A 6,023-nucleotide genomic window follows, 5' to 3' on the forward strand; every position below is an offset into this window, starting at 1 on the left:
ATCGATTGACCGTTTGGTTTACGGAATATAATTATCGGAAATTCATAAATTTATATAATTGAAAATAGTTAATATGGAAAATATATAGTTATGCTTTAGCTATCCATGCACAATGCAATCAATCAAGTAAGACTATATACCGCTAAAAGATTGTGTTCTAAACCGGCCCGTTTTACAGCGGATAAACTTTTTACAGAGACTGTCGCGCGACAACAACCTTAAGGATTCATGAGAGAAAGCTATCTAATTTATAATTTCGTTATTATTTATCAATAGTATTAGAATGTCTGATTGTTATTACCATTAACATTGTTTCAGAAAGAGTCCACATTTAATGTTATAATGATAATTTATATGATATATAATTTATAATAATAAAAATTGGTTTAAAATTGTGAATGGGACACGGAAAAAGAGAATTTATTAAACGTAATTTGAGTTTATGTTTCTCGTGTGCAGAAATTATTGGGTGAAATTAAATGAATTGTCGCCAGTTTCTCTTGATTTTTTGGATAGATATTTATTTATAATTGTTGGCTGAAAGGCTGTTTACGTTGAGGGAATGTATTCGGGTAATATCATCACACTCAGCAACCCCTGCTTAAGCTATCTCTACGCTGAAGGCAACAACAAATATAATTATAACATCAAACTTCATGAAGAAATGTTGTTTCTTCATTAAAATGCTTTGATACACAAACATAAAGTTTTAATAACTCGAGTTTGGGAGTAATTGGAGTTTTAGGGTGAAACTGCTGGGGGTTGTTGCTTCAACTTTTTTTTATAGTTTTCAGTTTTGAAAATGTTGATTGCTTCGCGAAATATTAGAACGATTGATCGATTTACGTGGAATTTATCTTACGAGCTGTTGGATGAATTTGTTTTGTCACCGAGAAATTCGTTGTAATTACACTTATTATCAGATACGTCATATCACTAATTATGAATATTACAAGCATTAATGCAGTTTTATTTCTCATCCTATAGGAATATTCGCATCTGTATTGCAAATTGGAAAAGTCAACGAAGCACAACACGAAGTGATTAACGTAATTATTTTATTATTAATAATTTTCATTAAATTCAATCTACTTCACGGAAAATGAGGAAATATTTGTAGTTATGAATTAAATTCATGTAAATTCATGTGCAATTGCTAATGTCATGAGTGAAAATTTCATTTTATCTCTAAATACTAATTAATATTTTCTGTAGTATAAAATGATCTAACTATTTCATAAAATTGAATGTCAAAGGAATTCAGGTTGTCTCAACGGAGTTGGAGAAAATATTTGAGAAAGTTTGCATTTGTGAAAGAGACATGGTCTTTTCATTGGGTTTTCAATCAAAAAATAATTATGTTATGGCTTTTATTAAATGTTTCGAGAGATTTCTTCAGAAATTCACCAAGCAATTAATTATTGCTTGCAAGTTGTAGTTAATTAGGGCACTAGAAAGCCACGCAAGTATATTTTCTGTGTAAACTATTCCCCACAAATGTCCTTGTGGTGAAAATTGAGAATGTCTCGTATATAAATTCAAAAACCTATCTGATTCGCCAATGAAGAGTTCCACAGAAATGCCGAAATTTTCAATTTTTTGTTACTTAACGTTTATTTTATTTTCGAATAGCATCCGACAATCCTACAGATCTTTATTTACGAAAGAAGTGAATTCTCCAAGGGCGAGCAAACCGATAATCTCCAGTGCTTTGACCGTTGATTTATCTAAAAAACTACTTTGGAAAACAAAAAAGATTTAAACCGATTGACCACTTCACTAGACAAGGAAGTTGGAAAAAGAATGGGGAAAATACAGTGTATTGGAAATTCAACGAACTAAACGCGAGGTATCGACAAGAAATTCATTTATTTTTCCCTCTGCACACGATCGTACCTGTAATCAAAGACTGATTAAAAACAGAGCTCTGGTGAAAAGCCAAAAAGCGAAAAAGCGAAAAAACGAAAAAACTGGTATGTTTGTGTGACAGAATTTCCTATTATCCCATGAATAAATTTCAAAATATTAATCCACACGGTATTGAATCAAAATCAAAAGTGAAAAGTTTCGAATTCTGTACCACCGATGGAAAAGCTATTGATAAATGTTTGAGGTATTGCAACTGGAAATTTCCCTCAGTGAATTCCATTCGCACAATGAAATTTAACCGAATAGATCCAACTGAATGCTATAAAGTCAGGATTTTTTACTTTCACAGAACACTCCAACTATATTGAAAATTTATCGTGTAAAGCTCACAACTTGGACCAACCCATGAAAGAAATATGAACCCTCGGTAAAGGAAGCAACCGAATGATATTTCAGGTGGATCGTACGTCACAGTCTCATAAAATGTACTCGCGGTTCCGTTATTAAATCATCGCAAAGTTATATATATCGCAGTAGCCATCGAATTTTGTTTCAGTAGATGAACCCGAATGTGCAGTGAATGTCACACTCCATAGCACCTTCTACATCTTAATTTTCAACAAGATCCATCACTTCCCAAAATGTCTAGACTCTAGAGTTGTCTATTTTTTCTAAAAAAAACTCTTTGAACCCCAATAACTTCCTCAAATATCTAAAACTGTCTCTAGAAGACAACTCGACGGTTTTCTTTTACTTCACTATTTATGCTGCACCATAAATACGTTTAGTGGAACACATAAAACATCAAGTTTAATTGCAATTTGATGAATGAGTAACGGAATTCTGGACTCTGGTCGATATGAATCACGAATTTTGGAAAGGATGAAGAGAGAAGATCAGATGATAAGATTCAAAGTAAAATTATTTGACAGTAATACTCTTGGATCTTCAAAATTTCAACGCAGAAAGCTTTGCTGCATGCAAATGGAGGTGTAAATTTTCTCGAGGCTAAAAATCCTGACTGTGCAGCACGAGGGATTTTTCAGCAAAGCTTCATACATTTTTCGTTCCCTTTCAGAAAGACTTGAAAGAAATTTTCCGATTAATTTTGACGGCCAACGGATATCTCGAGGATTATTCTTCACCTGCCTTATATCAGGAAAAAATGGGATTCATCTCTTGAGAAAAATTGATAACTGAAAATTCCAGATGAAATTACCAAATGTTTCTAAACTATTTTGTTTTTAATCGGTGATAAATAAAATAATTCCTTGCATATCGATTGAGTGAATAAAATTATTCTGAAATCCTCGCAGTTGTACAAAAATTTAATTAGGATCATTTCATTTGGTTTCGTTAGTAAAGTCATTAGAGAGGAAAAAAATGGAATGGATTGCTGTAATGATTTGCATGTATCCCATTGAACAACAATAATAAATTGAATGAAATTAATTATTTGTACTGAGCAGAGCGCGCAGACCAATTAACTCCTGATAAACATTGTGCAGATTATTATCACCGTGTTAATTATGTCATTATTATTTTATTGATTTTATAATTGCCGATTTTCCATTATTTATGTATTTTCAGTGAAAAGAGTCTTCGAATTTTCATTAAAAATTTAAGAATTCTTCTTTATATTCTCTAGAATGAGAAATTCATTGAATTCATTTATTTTTATTTATTTGTTTTATTCAGAAATAATTGTTATTACTGCAATGATCATTGTTTAGTAAACTTTGGAGAATAACTTTTGTGCTATTGTTACTAATTTAATTGTTCTATTATATTTCGATGTAGATCGACTGCATTTAAAGCTGAATATTTGTGTTTTAATGTGAGATGTTGGTGTTCAGTAAATTTAATTGAGTTTTTATGATTCTGCTTTCCTCAGCTTTAGAGTGAAAATAATTATGATAGGCATTAAGTCGTGGTTATATAAACGCCAAAATGCGCCACCGGCTGGACTAATTACTGCAGAAATATTTGGACAACTACGTGGTATTTAAAAATCATAAAAACGACATGCAAATAACCTGAGTAAGGCACGCATCTATCAAAGAGTATCCGAGAATTTCGGACAAGTAATGAAAGCCTTCAATTGTTTGAAAATGATAATTAATGTGCTTTTTATTTCAACGAAATAACATTTCTGCTCCGAAATAGGAAACTAAGATATGTGCATTTCTTTTGATGTCAGTTTTCCGCCGATATCTCGGAATTGAAGGAATATAGCGATTTTTTTGCATATATATTTTCTGTAGAAAAATATGAGAGCTACAAAAAAGATCTTTATGAAAATATCGATATCTTCCTTCAGTTCCGAGATATCGACTGAAAATTGGAATCGAAAAAGAATTTTCTTTTCGGATTTTTTCTAGTTTACCACTTCGCTACTGATTTTAAAAATATCTTCAACTCAACGATTGACGCACTTTAATTCAAGGTAATTTGGAATTTAAAATATTATCAAAACAATACGTCAAAATTTGACACAATCGTATACAGTCGTACTAATTACCCTTGAATAAATTATATAAAATTGATTTGAAGCCTTGGTGTGTGAATTTTCACTTTTCCGGTGTCACTTCAATTTATTAATATAAATGGAAACTCGCAGACATTAATTAATGTCCATAATGTAAATAACGCGATATCGCCGACATATTAATCATTATTTCTGTACATTTCTCTGTACAAAATCGTGGGATGCAGTACAAAAAAATCCAATTTAAGACAAAATTTTTGTCACGAAAAGGAAAAAAATAGATGTCAGTTATAATTTTTGGATTATATCTTCTCCCATGCGGGGCAACTCTTTTGACCCTCTTCTACATGAGATGAGTTCTAGTTATAATAGGCTTCGTCAAGATAAAAACTCAACTCAGAAAGAAGAATCACGTGGCGTGATAATTGACGATGGAAAAACACAGAACAAAAACTTAATAGCTCACTTCATCTCCATTACTTCCAAACACCCATACACTTCATGGAATACACAGCCATTCAGCGGTACAAAAGCACCACAATCAATTAATTTTTTTCTTTTCAATGAGAATTCTGAAATTGAAAGGATTATTAGAATTACTATATATTATATTCGGAACACGAATTTTTCTCGTTTAAAAATAAAAGATTGTCGAGGTCATCGTCATCAAGGTCATCGATTTCTTTAAATATGTCATTTTAAATTACTTCAAGTTATTTCAAATAATCTCACAATTCCGTAATTTCAAGTAATTTCATAATTTTTCAATGAAGCCAGACAAAAAATGTAAACGTTAATTGCATTTAAAAACCCTAAGTTCAAGTGTAAACTACCCCCAAAATTGTCGGCAATTAGAATTTCAGAAACGTAATTGGCGGTTTCCCACTTCTAAATCCAGCGTACGATTTCGTTGTCGTAAATTGTAATGAAATAGTAAAGGGTTTTGAGGGTAATTTACGGTTTACCTTCAATCTCCAAATCCGATTGCGAAAGCGCAAAAAAGCACTTCGTAAATATAATTTACGTTTAAATTTTTCTACGTCGAATGACATAGCATGTATAACGGCAGAAAATCAATTGCCAAATCCCAGCAGCTGATCCGTTTGGCCTGACGGCTCATGATACAGTGAGAATTAATTTCATGCACTGTCTAGATGAAAAAAAAAAAACTTCCACGAAATACTGCCTTTTTTCCACAATATATTTTGTTGATAAACCAATAATTTCTATTTAAATTTGTTGACCCCATTTTAATCGCAATATTAAAATTTAATCTCAAACTGTTATTTCCGTAGAGCCAAACAGAATCAGAACTTTTAAAAAATTTTCCGTACCGCCTAGTATATAGTTATTTATCTCTTATATGTTTATATATTAGAATTCCGAGTAAAAACTGCTTGAATTAAAAATATAAATTTTGTTGAATGAGAATTTGATGACGTGAATTGAAACGTGAACTTGAGAAATAAAACTAGCACGAGGGATTCATTTTTTTATTGTTTAAATTTTTTATTAGAAATGCGCGATAATATCTATCGTTTGTACAGACTGCATGAAAAATGACTGAGTAATCACTCATGCAAATTGTTTCGGCCCCAATTTCAAATTTGAATCTCATTTTTTTATCGCAGCATAAACAAAATAATTTTTTACTCCCGTGCCACTA

This window comes from Fopius arisanus, unplaced genomic scaffold (genome assembly GCF_000806365.1).
Source record: "Fopius arisanus strain USDA-PBARC FA_bdor unplaced genomic scaffold, ASM80636v1 scaffold00006, whole genome shotgun sequence".
NCBI lineage: Eukaryota > Metazoa > Arthropoda > Insecta > Hymenoptera > Braconidae > Fopius > Fopius arisanus.